General features: G+C 42.1%; 1 long non-coding RNA gene across 1 annotated transcript in view; it reads left to right on the top strand.

Annotated features, from left to right (window-relative positions):
• LOC108937933 (uncharacterized) overlaps nucleotides 1-16400 on the top strand; it is a 32962-nt gene that overhangs the window by 12518 nt on the left and 4044 nt on the right. The window contains exon 4 of the long non-coding RNA XR_001966378.2: nucleotides 1606-1661. This is a non-coding gene — a long non-coding RNA (uncharacterized LOC108937933). The remainder of the gene's footprint in view (nucleotides 1-1605; nucleotides 1662-16400) is intronic.

Here is a 16400-nt window from a genome sequence, read left to right as displayed (position 1 = left end):
ACCTGAAGGTAATAACAGCCTAATAATGAATAAAAACAAGCAGAACCACAATATCAGCAGAAAATTAAATTAAATTTTCAAAGAGCTGATTTGGCAATAGAAAGTGCAAACATAAATATATTTAATAAACTAATATAATTAATTAATTATATATTATATTAGAATTGATAAGTATATTCTAGTATACATACTAAAATATAATATATGCTTGTTTATTAAATGCATTTAGGTATCCTACTCTGCTACTGATCTAATAATATATACAATAATCTACAATATAGTGTATATTATATTTCACATCTGCAAATTGCCTGGAGGGAAACATTTATATCATGTGTCTTACAGGAATTTTCTCCTCTTTTTCTCTTGTTTGAGCAATGAACATTAACTGTTGCCCCTCCAGGAGTGACTGGGATACCAGTTTCTGGAAGAGTCACCATAGTGGTTAAAGGTGCCACTTTGGGACTCAAGTTGCCGGTTTGAATCCCACCTTTGGTTTTAGTGCTCTTTATCAAGGTACTTACCCTAAATTTCTCCAGTAAAAATTACTCTGCTGTATAAATTAATAAATAACTGTAATCACTTTAAGTTGATTGTTAAAAAAGTAATTTGATTTAGAAAAAAAGCATCTGATAAATGAATTAATCTAAATGTAATCAGATATAATAATAAATCATTTCACCAGAATGCAGAAATTTCCAAACAAATCTTCCAGTTGCTAAATGATGATTTTTATTGTAAACATTATTATTTATTTAACAGCATTTTCCAAAGTGACACACAATGTGAGGTTTATACACTAAGCTACTTACACTGATTAACTCATTTATAAAGCAGGATAATTTTTACTGTCTCAATTCAGACTTAGTACCTCAATCTTGCGTACTACAGCAGGAGGTGGGATTTGAACCTAGGTCTTTTGATTGGAAGGAGACCAAACATGTAGACCAAATGTGCTGATTAGTAAATAAACCACATCATGTAACTGTGCAGTGAAACTGGATCAAAAACACCCCCAGACACATCCATGGTCTCTAGTACACAGTCTGTAAGGATGATGTAAATCAGGTGAGTCATACTTGTCTCGGAGGGACCTGAGACCCCCTGTGTCACTTTGTTTGTGACACTGTCCAGCCGGAGGGGGCACAGGTCAGGGGAAGTCCCACCCTTTTGATGCCTTTCTCGCCTCTTGCCCCGCCCCCGCAGCACAGCCAGACCTGCAGCGCTCCACCATCTGTTTGTTATTTTGGTCATAGTGGTGGGGACAGGGGAGAGGAGGGGGGACACAGGAAGTACATTAAGCTCTCCAGTTTGTGACTCCCTCTGTCAGGATTGGGAAACCCACTCTGCGTCAAAATGATGCTTTATGCGAGCAGTGAGACAAGGCACACGTATGAAATATTTATATTAAAGACAAGCAAAAAAAGAGGGAAACTGAAGTAGTAGAAGAAAAGAAAGAGGCCCTTCATGGCCTGTTGGGTTGTGTTTGGTCACAGCAGAGGGGCTGTGTTATGACATTTATAGCATTCGCTCTTGGGTCCTGTTGTCCTCGGTATGCGTGTGTGAGTGTTACAGCCCTGCACTCACATTGGCCTCGACCAACAGGAGGACTTCGACCCATCAAGGAAGTCCTGTGTCCGGCATCAGCCTCCACTGGTCTGGTAAGTCACAGCACCCCCCCACTGCTCACGTTAATTGTTTTGCTTTGCCAGCTGGGTGTCCTGGGCTTGCAGGATAGCATCCATCTGTGTGTGTGTGTGTGTGTGTGTGTGTGTGTATCTAGGACAGATTCATGCAGCATGTCTGTCCTTTTTCATCTGATGGAGATGAACATATTTATTGAATAAAATCCTAATAAGTCAAACTGGATTTTGTGTCTGTATCATTATGTCACTCAGGAAAGACTGTCATACACAATAATTTCCCTTGTGGGATCAATAAAGTATATCTATCTATCTATCTATCTATCTATCTATCTATCTATCTATCTATCTATCTATCTATCTATCTATACAGTAGTATTGTATCCCACCTGAGGGCTTGACCCTACACCCTACCACATTATGGCATTGTGTTTTGCAATGTATTTTTAATTTTTTGGTTTTTTTGTTTGTCCACAGCAACATGTAGGGTTAGGGTAAGAGCTACTGTGTGTCCTAATTAAGTACGTATGTCTCTGCAAAATGTGTGATACGCCCTTTGAGATGGAAACGCATGTACATGGAGCACAATAAGAACAATAGTGTATTGAATGTCATTCAGACACTCAAAGCTACAGCTGTCATCACACTTCTTGGTTACATTGCCTTGATCATCCCCAGAAAAGACACTTCCTGCGGTGCACGGGGGGGGGGGGGGGGGGGGGGGGGGCAGTACTGTGTGTTCACAGCTTAGCTCCTTAAGTGGGTTTTGTTGCACATTCCTCTTCCCACATGGGATAATCACTGCCAGAGACAGTGATTGAATGCTCGTAACACAGCCTGGGTCACAACATTTTGGGGGAAAAAACAGTGTTGGTCAAATCCTCCAGTCGGGGGAGAAGCATAACTGAGTAACACTGTAACATGTAATTGGAGACAACCAGCTGTGTGGCAGAGAAGAATGTGATTGGTCTCTGTTTCTTGCTTATTTGCTGCTGTTGAGCTGTAACTGATTGGCTGCAGCATGTATTCAGACATCAGTGACTGGCTGCTGTCTGCCCACCTCAGCAGTAGATGATTGGCTACCACTGGGCCCAGATTTTATTGATTGGCTGATGTAGACTTACATGAGAATTATTGGTCCCTGCCCAACAAAGACATCAGTGACTGGCTGCTGTCTGCCTGAAATGTACATGATTGGCTGGTACTGTGCATGACTTGGAAGTAACTGGCTGTTGTCTGAATCAGATAAAAATTACTGCTCATTGCCTAACTCAGAGACACGGGGCTGACACCATCCACCTCAGATGTATATGATTAGCTGTGTTACAGATAGGTGATGGTCCATGCCTGCCACTAAAGTAGGTGATTGGCTGGTGCCCACAACTGTGCCACCTGCTGTGCCCCAGAGCAGCGAGTCAGTGATGAATCATGGACAGTCAGCAGGAGTCCCGGGTGGTAGGATGATGGGAAAAAAAACAGTCAAGGAGTGGAGACTTGGCCACGTGTGTCACAGCCTTGGGATCGTCAGTCTTTCTCAGTATCTCCGGGAACAGAGCAAGCTTCCTGAAGCAGCCATTATGGAATTCTGCATGTAAGTAAAAAAAAAAATAAAAAATTAAATAATATGGATGGATGAAGTAAAAAAAAATATATATATACTATATATACTGTATCTATAAAAAGATACCTAATTTGTCCCTGAAATCAGTGCGTATACTAAGTCTGAAAAATACAGAGTGCATTATATCAACAGAAAAAGATCTCGATGCAGAAACTTGATTCTAGAGTACAGTTAATTTGTCTCGTTCCACCACATGAACCAGTATACGTTACACAAGTAACATTATTACGCATAATAAGCATGTATGCATTTATCGAGCATTTACAAGACCATAGAAGAAGTGAATCAGAAAGAGGTGAGTTTTGAGACCCCTCTTACATGTAAAAAACAAAAATAAAAAAAATAAAAGGAAAACATTTCTCAAAACTAATAAAAAACTTGAAAACAATGCAAAATTAAGAAGAGGTTCTCATACATTCTTTTAAAAGTCTGTGCCTCATTTGCTCATGACTTCTGCATCATCAGGGAAAAGTCTGCTTCAAAAACCAGAAAAAGCCCATAATACTGGGAGCAGTCAGTCTATATACCAAACATGGGTACAACTTTTCTAGGGCTGTTATACTGAAAATCTGTAAACCAGGAGTCTGTTTGCTGGGTTATACCTGTGTGTGTGTGTGTGTGTGTATGTGTATATGTATATGTATAGTTATAACACAGTTAATCAGATTATTATAAAATCTGTAAGATTTTTGTGTTGAACACAGTAGTTCTTTGCACAGTATACTTCCCATAAATGATTAAACTGCTGCATTGCTCTTTGGCTGGAAACAACCCATTTCTCCTCCTAATGGCAGCCAGATGTGCAACTCAATCTGGAATTTGTTAAATGTTAAATTGTTAAGAGGGAAATCGAGCATGATTCAATAAAAGGAGATTCAAACAACTGCTCCTCAGGCTGCACAGTGAGACACTGCCAGTTTGTGAGCCTTTACTGTTCACTTTAGTAGAAAGAGTACTTTTGCCCCTTCAGCTCCACACATCACCAACGTGAAACTGCATGTGATGTCCAGCATATGTAATGTATCAATAATTGAATTTTAATCATAACGGCCTGCTTCACGTATTGCTGTGTTTGATGCCCATTACACACACATTTAGCACTAGAGGGGTTTCAGCAGGGGGTAGTTTCCCTTTGTGAAATGAAGTGTTTTAATGGTAGCTTGGCCACAAAATTTGTTATAGTGGGGGGTATTCATATTTTATATTCATGCCTTACAGTGAGGTGGACTTTAGTATAGTCTATTCCTTCCTATAGTGTTAGAGCTAGGTTTTACCCCTTTTTTTACCCAGTGTTCTACCCCAGGGTTTTATTGCAGGCATGGCCTGCTGCCCCTCCCCAGTCAGCTGAGCTTGGCTGGCAGCGCTGCTGGAAAGTCCCGTAATCCTGTCATTGTGTGGAAAAAGTGCGTCTGATCCCTCCAACGAGAAGCAAAAAGGTCACCACTAGTCAGTAAAATGAATGAAGGCTAATGATTATCTCAACCTTTATGCGATCAATAATCATTTATTCTACAATATCTCACACATAATATCTTAGTTTCCATTAACCCTGGGAGGCTGACAGTGAACAGAGGCATTGAGGAGAGCAGGTCTGCAGTGAAGCACCTCAGACGACTCTATGTCTGACACCTGTGTTGTTCGGTATCTCCCTGGATTGACTGTATTATTATTATTATTGTGAGGGGGTGCGGTGGCGGAGTGGGCTTGGCTGGGTCCCGCTGTCTTGCAGGTCTGGAGTTCGGGTTCCGCTTGGGGTGCCTTGCGATGGACTAGCGTCCCCTTCGGGTTGTGTCCCCTCCCCCTCCAGACTTGCACCCTGTGTTGCTGGGTTGGGCTCCACGACCCTGCTTGGGACAAGCCGTGTCAGACAGTGTGTGTGTGTGTGTGTGTGTGTGTGTGTGTGTGTGTGTGTGTGTGTGTGGGTAGTAGTAGTAGTAGTAGTAAGTCCAGCCAATTAAAGTCCAGAACTGCCACATCACCAGTTATTGTCTATGCAAAGCGACACAGCTGCAATAAAATGTATAGAATGTCCATGCAACTTCATACCGTTTTAACATTTATGAATTTGGCTGCCACAATTCATGTCATTTTACTGGGTCCTCAGCAGATTAGTAAAATTGGGACTGCAGGTCTATATAACTTTGTTTGTAACTTGTTCGTAATCAGTTACTCTGAAAGGAAGAAGCTTAATATTAGTCTTCCCTGCATTTATTCGTCAGTTCTGCAAAAACCTCAGATAAAGGTGTAATAAATAAAAAACTTTAACACTCCTACCTATCCATCCATTATCAATAGATGCCTGTTCAGTGCAGGGTCTTGATGAGAAAACACACACACACACACAAAATGTCTACAACCGCTTGTCCCAAGCAAGGTCACGGCAAGCCGGAGCCTAACCCGGCAACACAGGATGCAGGGCTGAAGGGGGAGGAGACACACCCCAGGTGGGACGCCAATGTGCTGCAAGGCACCCCAAGCAGGTCTCAAACCCCAGCCCCACCACACTGCAGGCCCTGGCCAAACCTGCTGTGCCACCATGCCCCCCAGAGAAAGTTGTAAATAAATAAATAAATAAATAAACTGGAAAATATCTTTGAAAAGCCCTTAAACCAAATGTGCGTAACAAAAGATACCAACTTAAATGTAATAAAGTGACATAATGAGTTCATGTATGGCTTTTTATTTGAAATCCTGAAAACGATGTTAATAATCAAATTTCAGTGGTAGAGAATTTATTTTGTTTAATCAATACCTTTATTTGTAAGCTATTTTGCTATGTATATATATAATAGGGAACAAGTTTCCTATAAGTAAAAGCATCATCATTTGGGGCTGGAATGAAAAACCAATCAAACAATTTTGTGTAATATCTTAATGAAACCAGAAATGACGCATAATTGGCACATTCCTCTAAGACTGTACAATAAGTCAGTTTATGTTGCTGGATTTCCTGTTCTATCCAGCCACCACGAACAATAAAAAGTTCCATTCGTTTAATATTTTATTTTATTTTATTTATTTTATTTTATTTTTAAGGCGATGACTGCTTGGGAGATACCCTAGCACACATTTCTCATGATTCAGCCTTCATAGGCGAGACGTTTTATCGCCCTCAATGACTCCCTCTTTCCTACTATTAATTCTTTATTGATTTTTGAGATGTCTGGTGAATTAATTTTCAATTACAGAAAATAAAACCCCTCCATGGTATGTGCATGTGGGAGCGAATAAGAAAGCTTGCAGCGCATGTTGTGTGTTTCTATGACTGTGTATCCCTCTGTGTGTGTGTGTGTGTGTGTCTGTGTGTATGGGCCAATGCTGACCTACATGTCAAATATTGTGTTTCACAGTGTGTTCCCCCTGCCCCCCACCCCAAGTGAACATCCCACATGCCTCCAGGTCATGGTTTATAAAGTGCTGAAAGTAAAATTTAAATCGGCGCAGCCCAGAGACCCTGCGGAGCACGAATGTGGCGGCAGGAAATCGCACAAAAGGTCATGGTGAGCTAATAGCCCAGCTATCTTACATGAAATAAGCGCAGACATTTTGGACAGGTTTCTCAATGTCACACAGCGGCCTCCGGGCACTGCTCTGACGTGACTGGAAAACACAGTGTGTTTATGGACATTTGAATGCGCAGAGTGGACAGGATGCACATGTCACACCTGCACATGGAACGGCGGGAATACAGAACAACGGTAGGCTAACATAGGATACACTCTGGAAAGAGAAAACGAGCGGCAAACACAGACTAATATGACATGTACAAACACACAAATATTACCACAGAGTCCTCAGAAGTGATGTGGTCCAAAAGCTATATTTAAAAAACAGGATTTGTTGAACATTTCTTATATTAAGTTTAAATATAAATTTCACTCAAATTATAGAACAAACATTTATTTTACTTGAATAATCATATATGAGTAGTGGGGGTGTGGTCCTGCTCTCTGGTGGGTCTGGGGTTCAAGTCCCACTTGGGGTGCCTTGCAGCGGACTGGCGTCCCGTCCTGGGTGTGTCCCCTCCTGCCTTATGCCCTGTGTTGCCGGGTAGGCTCTGGTTCCCCTGCGACCCTGTATGGGACAAGTGGTTCTGAAAATGTGTGTGTGTAATCATATATGATCACATCATTCTTCAAATTCATGCAGACATTGTAGAGGGCTGTTCCATGTTTCAGTGATGATAATGATGACAATTGTTGTTATTATTATTATAGAGTAGTACATTGGCACTGCTGCCTCACGTCACCTGGGTAGTGCAAAAGAATGTGGGCTCAATCCCTGCTCAGTCTGTGTGGAGTATACATGTTCTCTTTGTTTCTGTGTGGGTTTCCTCTTGGTACTCAGTTTTACTCCTGGAGTCCAAACACATGCAGTTCAGGTGCATTGATAATGCTAAATTGCCCTTAGTGCATGTTTTTCTCCATGTGTGGCCTCCCTTTTTGGGTCGTGTGCAGGGTGTTACCCTCCCTTGTGCCCGGTGCTTCTGGGATGTGCACTGGTTCACCATGATAACAGGGTGTCCCCCCCAAATGTTTAAAGAGGCCTAATTTACTCACCAATATTTCTGCTTATTTTAATTCTGTTGTTAACATTTTTTGGTTCTTACACCCTTATTGTTGCTGCTGTTATAATTATTATTATTATTATTTACAATGATTTCAGCTGAATGAGAACAATGCTTCTCCACTCTGAGTGATTTTTTCAAGTAACTGCAAAAGGAAAAGAAAAAAGAGACGGGAAGCTATGCTGTGTGGTCCGATCAGTATGAAACCCCCCAGATCCTTCTGTGTCCATGAGTCCTGCCACTACAGTGGGAGGGAGATATGAAATATGTCCCTACAAGTGTCAGCTCTGGTCACACACACACGGGGGGGTGCCCCTTTTCGACTCTGTCACTTTAACAACATAAAATTACAACCAAAAATGGATATTTCTGGTGGGAAGTGTCTCTAAGAGTACACAGACACATCCCCATCGATAAATCCACCCTCTCCCCCGGCCCCCAGAGCCCGGTGGCCCCACGTCTTGACTGACGTTTTTACCGCAAAATTATACTGTGTCTGTCTGGAGGGGTTTGGGGGGGTTGGAGGAAATTGTCTCCACTCCAAAATTAGCTAACCATCAACATATCATAAAATAACACGAACGCGGTGTCATTTCACAAGGATATCGATTCGCAGTGGATTTCCCATAAACGCGGCGGCCACTAAGTCTTCCAGTGGAGACAGGGTAATACAGTACATTAGAACACACACAAAGAGACAGGGCCGAATCAGATGGAGGCAATTAGGATGGAAATGAGACACACACACACACACACACACACACACACACACACACACACACACACACACACACAAGGAGTAAATTCAGTCACACACACAAATACTGTCCATGTACAGGTGCAGGTATACCTTACACCAATTTATCCGTCCCAATACCCTAGAGATGAAGAATGATAGACAGATGCCAGAAGGGTCCCCTTCCCATGTCTGCCTTTCTCTGCTCTAATCTGAGGATCTGGGGCTGTTTTTTGGTTTATGTGTAATTGAATGAGATTAACTGTCCTCAGTCACGAGTGACAGACGTTACTGCTGATCGTAATGCAATAAAGAGTGGGCGAACACGCTCCGCATGTCAACGAGCATGGAGGTATTGCGTGACCGGAGAGGGGAGCTCTTGGCGGGTCGGGACCGGTGTGTATCCGTAGCTTGCCCTCTGAGCTCAGAGCTCCACGTTGAATAGGAGATTCTTGAACCAGTCCACATTGCCATGCCCTAATGAAAGACACATTCAAACCTCTGGATGTGTTTCCAACATCTTGACTTAATATCCTGATTTGATCATTTTAATCTGCAAAATACATTTTGAAAAATAAATATAAGGAACATATGGGATAGGAAAGGACCAGACTGCTATCAAATTCTCCTCTGACCAAAATGCCTGGCCTTTCAGGAGAATCCACGGGAACCTGGGAGAGATGGGGCGTGGTTTGGACTGGTGGGATGTTTTGTGGCATGGCAGAGTGGTTGATGGTGGGGTCATTTGGGGTAAGATAGAGTAGGTTTGTAGGTGAGAGACTACTGTAGGTAATGTATTGGGTTGTGGCGGGGTGTATTTGGGTGTAGTATGATTTACTGCATTATTGTGGTTGCGGTGAGGTGTGGCAGAGTTAGGGTTAGGGTATGGTTTTGCGATGTTTCGTAGGATATGCTGGAGTTTGCTGGAGTTTGTTGGAGTGGTTGAGGAAGGGGACGTTTGGGGTAAGGGTTAGGGTGTGTCAATGTGAGAGAATAGCCAGATTAGCCAGAGCAGTCTGTCTGGAGGTTAAAACTGCAGACCAATGGTGTTGCATCTTGACAATTTTGCATTATGATTGAAATGCGTCTCATTCTGATGATGTGCAACTACTGGTACATAAACACCTCCCACCCTATCCGCTGGCAAATAGATACCTCAAACCCATCCATCTAGAAAGTTCAGATTAAATGTGGAAGAATACCCCTCAGATACTTATACCCCTTTCTTTTTTGTGGTTTAAACCAGCAAAACCAACGAAGCTGTAAACCCTCCCGATTCCACAAATCCAGCTCATTTCATTCCCTCTTTTTTCATGCCTGCTGGAGGGGGGTCCACGTGCAATCTTCACATCCTGGATGTTATTAAAAATTCAAACAAGTGCAGCCCTGTGGTCCCAGAGCATAGATACTCTGCAGCGCCTCACACTGACCGCACTTAACACATTCCACACACTGCATCTAGAGATCCAGAGCAAATTTTACTTTTTAGAGAAGTCCCAAAGTGGAGGACTTCTTCCAGAACAATTTCATTGCAGCACTTTTTTTTTTTTTTTAAATGTGGAGTATAGGTGTTGTCATTATCAACAGCAGGTAGCTATCAGGGAGAAGAATTCACTTCTCTGTGCTCATATTAATTTTCTAAACTTTATATAATATGGCACCTTCTTAATGTGCACAGTCACAGGATACCATTGGCATTGCAGCTAAAGAATAATAATTAATAACAGATACCTCACATGACTTCTCTGCAAGCTTTAATCGTTATTAATTTGTTATTAATTATTATAATTAGTGTGTATCTTTGTTGTGGCTTGGTACAGCATTCATTATGTTAGTTTTAAGTGAACCTTCACTCTCTACTTTGTCCTCCTCCATTGTGTGTCTATCAGTAATTTTTATGACTGATCCTTCTTTCCTTTATGTTGGGTGGTGATGGTATGGGTCCATCTTTTGGCCTTTCTGGGTGATGTCACGGTCCTGCAGGCGGGCAGGAGGGAGGGGCACAGGAGAGCCGTTGATCAGGTATATAGATGGCTCCAGCCGAGCTGCCATCATTCATAAAACATGGTTCTGCAAGCCAAATTGATCTTGCAAAGAGCTAGGGTGGCATATCACTTCATTAGGCTTCCTGGGCCACAAATCAAGTGCTGGCAGCCCTGGGGGACACCCTCCCACTGTCACTTCGTCCCCCTCAGCTACCTGATAGTAAGGGGAGGTTAGTGTGGAGTAGCTATCACTCTAGCATTACCATGTATTAGTGGGAATGCTTCATGGCATTGAACACTGAGGATGGGGGCATGTGGCCAAGGGGGTGTCCGGGGGCATTACAGTGTAGCTGTAAGAGAGACTCTTCTCCTACCCCAGGAAGGCCGTGGGCTAATGCTTTCCACCAAGGACCTGAACAAAGCCGGTAGGGACAGAGATCATGAAAACAGACAGCTGTAATGGATGGACTGTGGTCATTTGGGAAAGCTAGTATGTTATTCATGACATTGAATATTAATGACCTTTTCTTCAGGTACTCTAGAATTAATTGTTCTCCTCATTAAATTGAAATTTCAGCAATTGTGGTGTACATGTTTATTATTGCTATATTCTATAAGATCCCACTAGAAGGGCTATGTCATTTCAGCTCAGTTTCCTAGGTTTTAGGATATGGAACTTATTGTTATTGTCCATTTCCCAATTACTAAGTCACTTCCCTGTTTCATCTTTAATGGAAATATTCATTTTTACTTTTGACGAGTCCATCACATGGTGTCATCTGTGTTGAGCATTATTATCAATTTGACTGTAAATTAACATTTATTTTGTCTCATACTTAGAGTGAATTAGTTTTAACCATTTTAAAGAATGTATATTAGCACTGAGGAGTTATGAGCAATGATATCATTATTTTTCTACTTTTTGAATTTCATTTCTGAATAATAAACTTCTTCAGATTGTAATCCAACACTTCTGTCTATTTATGTGTTTGTTTTTCCCTTTTTCTGCCCTTCTCAGGGATACATCAGTAGATTCAATAATGGGATCTGAACTGTCACCTTTTCAGTCACACTTTCTCAAGATCTACATCAGCTACATCGCTTTCATTACCTTTTTTTAACAGATAATGTTTTCCTCATGTTCAGTTTTGAAGTGTCATGTTAACTTTAAAGTAAAAAGCCTGGATTTAATCCCAGTTCATGTTGAATGGATTCATGATTACAACGTGCACAAAAAAATCAGAACATTTTCTGCCCTCACGAGATCCATGATAGGTGATCCATGAGCTTGTAGTAAAGGCATGACCTGAAATAGAGGCAGAAAAGAGATCACAGGCAATCAAAACAATACAACAATATGTTGAAAAAGCAGCTATTGGTGGAGTTAGCAAGAATTAAAATAACCTGGACACTAGGTGATAAAGACTCATTTCGGGGATGATATGTGATATTTTACTCAATAGCAAAGAAAGCCTTGTCATAATTCTAATGATGAACACACAGAAGTTTCTTAAAGAACCAAAAGTCTTCTACCAAGTTTTACCAACTTACAACTTCTAAGCCTTTGCTGAATTCTTCAAGAACGTGTCTGGCATCTAACTAAAGCGGATCAAACAGCAGCAAGGCTCAATATAATAGATATCTAGAAGGCACTGGCCTCAAGTTCAATATTACAATGCAAAGTGTAGTGAAGAGAGCAGTGAGCTCTTGGGTTTGGAAACTTGAGCCATTCGGTCTTCCATACAAACCCAAGAGAGCATCAGGACCAAAAAGCAAATAACAGTTTACAGTAATCCCAGAGTTGGATTTCTATTAGATTCTGGCTATGTAGTATATCTCTGTGTGTGTGTATACACACACACACACACACACACACACACACACACATATTTATATATAGGATGTGTGTCTGTATATATATATATATATATATCTGTAAAGGAGGCGCGGTGGCGCAGTGGGTTGAACCGGGTTCTGCTCTCCGGTGGGTCTGGGGTTCGAGTCCTGCTTGGGGTGCCTTGCGACGGACGGGTGTCCTGTCCTGGGTGTGTCCCCTCCCCCTCCGGCCTTACGCCCTGTGTTGCTGGGTAGGCTCCGGTTCCCCGCGACCCCATATGGGACAAGTGGTTCAAAAAATGTGTGTGTGTGTGTCTATATATATATATATATATATATATATATATAGAGAGAGAGAGAGACCTAAAGAGGAATATAACTATAAGTGAGATCAGGGGAACTTTATATTTTTTACTTTTAATAACTTTCTAGTGTCCGATGGCTTTCAGCCTCACCTACATTTTGTTGTTATTTACCAAATATAACTCTTACTTATGTATTAAGTGGCAAAGAAAGAAATATGGTAATAAAGTGATTTCTGGAGGCTCGTGGCTAATCTGGGGTTAAGAGTTACAGTTCGCTCCGCAGACAGAAACCGGCAGGAGAGGTGCTGAGTTAAGCAAATATCACAGCACAGCAATCGCTCAACAGAACACAAAGCGAGTGTTTTTTTTTTTTTTTTTTTTTTTTGTAGCAGTGCATTGGTGCTTCGGGATTAGAATAATCCTGCTTTTCATATAATGTTTGGAATTATTTTAAAGCACCCAGCACAGTCTTTCTCGCACGTGCCTTTTATACGCCAAAAGGCTTAAACGTGGTGCGGTGAGAAGACAAGAGATCAAAGACGCGGCGATTCACGGACTCAAACGGGAATATCGCTCTCCTACTTAATGCGACAATGAATGTAGAAGTTGCATTGTTCCAGACTTAGAATATTTGGTTCGTATATATGAAGAAGCAGCAACATGAGTGAATTTAAATGTCAAAGGACTTGGTTTCTCTGGTCAGTTAATTAATTTTCAGACAAACACATAAAGGGTCTCTTGGTACCCTTCTCATCTCCTTCTTGCTTTCCAGAGTTTACAGTCATCACTGGAATCTCAGGAGTCAATCCTGTGCTTGTCGGTTTTACTACCTCGAACCTTGGGGAACTGTGAGGGAACCTTACTCCCTCACCACATTCCTTAATGTGCAAAGTATAAACACAATCCTGTGCAGCTTATGTAGCTGAACAAAAGCATCTGAAGCTGGCATCAATAATTCAATCTCTTGTGAGACCGGGGTGGGATGGGGCAGTGTGTGTGTGTTGGGGGGGTTCAGCATGGAGTGGAACAAGTCCCCTCTGGTTAGGCTCAACTGAAGAGTCAAAAGGGAGACTGTGCTGCTATAAGGGCCGTAGTCTGCAGGGAATTTGGAGAGGCTCCATTACCGCTTTGGAGCAATTTGCGCGGCATCATGTTGAGGCCCAGAGATCCAGACCTTTGGGGAAAAAGGCTGTCTGATCTGTGAGCAATGAGACCCAAGACAAGTCTTTTTTTTCAAAGTTTGCAATACATGTTTAAGGTGTCGAACGCCAAGTGACTTATTTTCTCTTGAGCAACGGACAAGCTGACAAACAAATGAACTCACTGAGATAACTGGGTGAAGGAGTCACTGCTCCTTGTATACAGGGTTGTTTATGATTTCCAGCTTCCTGTCTGCGTACTGAAGGTGAGTTTCCTGTGAGGCATCACTTTGTACAGACACTGGAGTATGGAAAAAACAGAAAAGGGAGAATGTGGACACGAAGGGCCATTTTTCAGAAGGCACTTTTCCCCAAAGTGTCATACAGCACAAAAGAGCATCAGCAGCAGACAAAGCCCTTTAAACACAGACCCAGGATTATCGTATGGCTGATACCAACATTCAAATAGGAAAGATATAGATGATGATAGCATATAGTGTTGGACTCGTTTATGTAACTGTCAAGTGATCAGGAGAGATGTGTCTCTAAAAGAAATGGGTTTGAGAGCCTTCTTCAACATGGGAGGGATTCGGCATCTTTGAGGGACACATGTAGCTCATTCTGCCACATGGGGACCAAAATTGAGAACTGTTAGGCTTTTGCTTTTGGTCACTTGCATTTTATTGAAAGTAATATATCTCAGAATAAAACAATGACATTGAGAAACTATGAGTAACTATTGAAAGATGATTACGTAGTTGGCTGAATTGTAATTAAATTAAAATTGTCCTCTGGTACAGGAAAACGGGCCACAGACAGCAGCTTTTCCATTCGGTAATTTTTGCACATTATAAATGCCTAATTTTCTAGAAATATGAAGGAACTTGACTTTTTCCTCATCACGCTGTACATAGCGATGGCCCAGGTAGAGCATAACGCCTTGGGGCAGCACTGAGGTTTCTTGGCGTATATTAGCTGTTTATTTATGAAGGCTTCACACCTCTTGCCCTGCTGGTGCAGAGAAGGACCACGACAGGAGTAACATTAGCATTATAGCATTAATGTTAACACTGCGGGGGGCCTTGAGGGAAGGGGTGTAAGAAGACCTTTGCCTTCCAGGCCTTCTGGGCCCTGGGGTGATGTCCAGCACATGAAGAAAATCCTCACAACTCTTCTGCTTAAGCTCGGCCATTTGCTACACAGCGAGCGCGGACAAAGAGGGAAGGGAGGAGGGGGACAGTTATATTCTCACCGTTGTTTCCGTAAATGGAATGTGACACCGTGAAAGAGGGGGCTGTGGGGAAACCGGGTCTTCTTGCATGTGACAGGAGAGGGAGGTGCACCTAGCAGTCTGCCGCCATCCAGGACACAGACACGCATCCATAATTAATGCACGAGTCCACGCCTGGTACTGACAGGACGTGACTCTGGCAAGACAGTGTGACTAGGCCATGGCACAGCCAGTCAATCAAATGGGAGCGCATTACATGGTGACCCATTAAGCCTGAGGGGAAGGAGGCAGAACTGAAACTGTCCGTGAGGTTTTTACAGCCATTTCTATTGAGACAAGAGATTTTTTATCAAGAAAATAAACCGTTGATCATAGCGGAGGAGAGAATGTTGTCACATTTTTGGTGATTCTAAACCTCCTATATGAAAAACCAGAGGAATCTTTGTCAGTCCCACCAGGATTCTCTGGGGTAAATAATCCTGTAGTTCACTTCTCTAAACAAACTAGTTAGCACACTGTGCACAAGAGTCAGACATCAGACTCTCATATTAGTCACTCATGTAATGAGAATTTGCTTTCAGTGTTCTGTACACAGGCACACCTGACCCACACTTGACACACTGACACTGACACGACAGACCACATGATGACACAATGCACCACACCTCTCCCACCTGGTGATCTGTCTTGTTACAGCTAACAGCTAACAAATAACGCTGACATTTCTGACCACAATTGGTTCTGATTGTTTAACGGTATGTTACCATGACTCCACTATTCAAGCCCCTTCTGCCTGTAGTGAAAGGACCTTCAGATACAAGGAGGCAAGAAGAACCAGGGATCCCAGTTGAAGAGTTTGGATCTTTGCTTACAGCTCTGAATCCCTTCTCCCCAACGCCTTGCCCAGTCTAAAACATAATTTCAGTTACATGAAGATCTTTGTGTCTACACTTTATTGTCCCAACAAACCAGTACACTTGTCACAGGGTTCATTTAATGCGCAAGAAGATGTTACCTTACTGTTACATTACACTACTGTAGTACCCTTGATCAAAATACATACACCTAACTGGTTGGATAAAACCACCCAAATTGTAACAATAGGAACTATTATTATACATGCTGTTGCAGAACGTGCCAGTTTAAGAGTGCACTGGAAGAAAGCTAGCCCAGACAATGTGAGTGTGTAAGTGAAGTGTTCTAAGTTTATTAAACAGTCATTTTAGAACTGGGATTGTCTCCCTTTATTAAGAAGGAGAGACACAATGAAATGCAACGGTATAAATGGGTGAAACTGTGCAAGCAGCTTAATGTATAAACCTAACATTGCAAGTCAC

Source organism: Scleropages formosus, chromosome 1 (genome assembly GCF_900964775.1).
Source record: "Scleropages formosus chromosome 1, fSclFor1.1, whole genome shotgun sequence".
Classification (NCBI taxonomy): domain Eukaryota; kingdom Metazoa; phylum Chordata; class Actinopteri; order Osteoglossiformes; family Osteoglossidae; genus Scleropages; species Scleropages formosus.
Note: the sequence above shows the minus strand (reverse complement) of the source record. Positions and strands in the feature narration are given on the sequence as shown.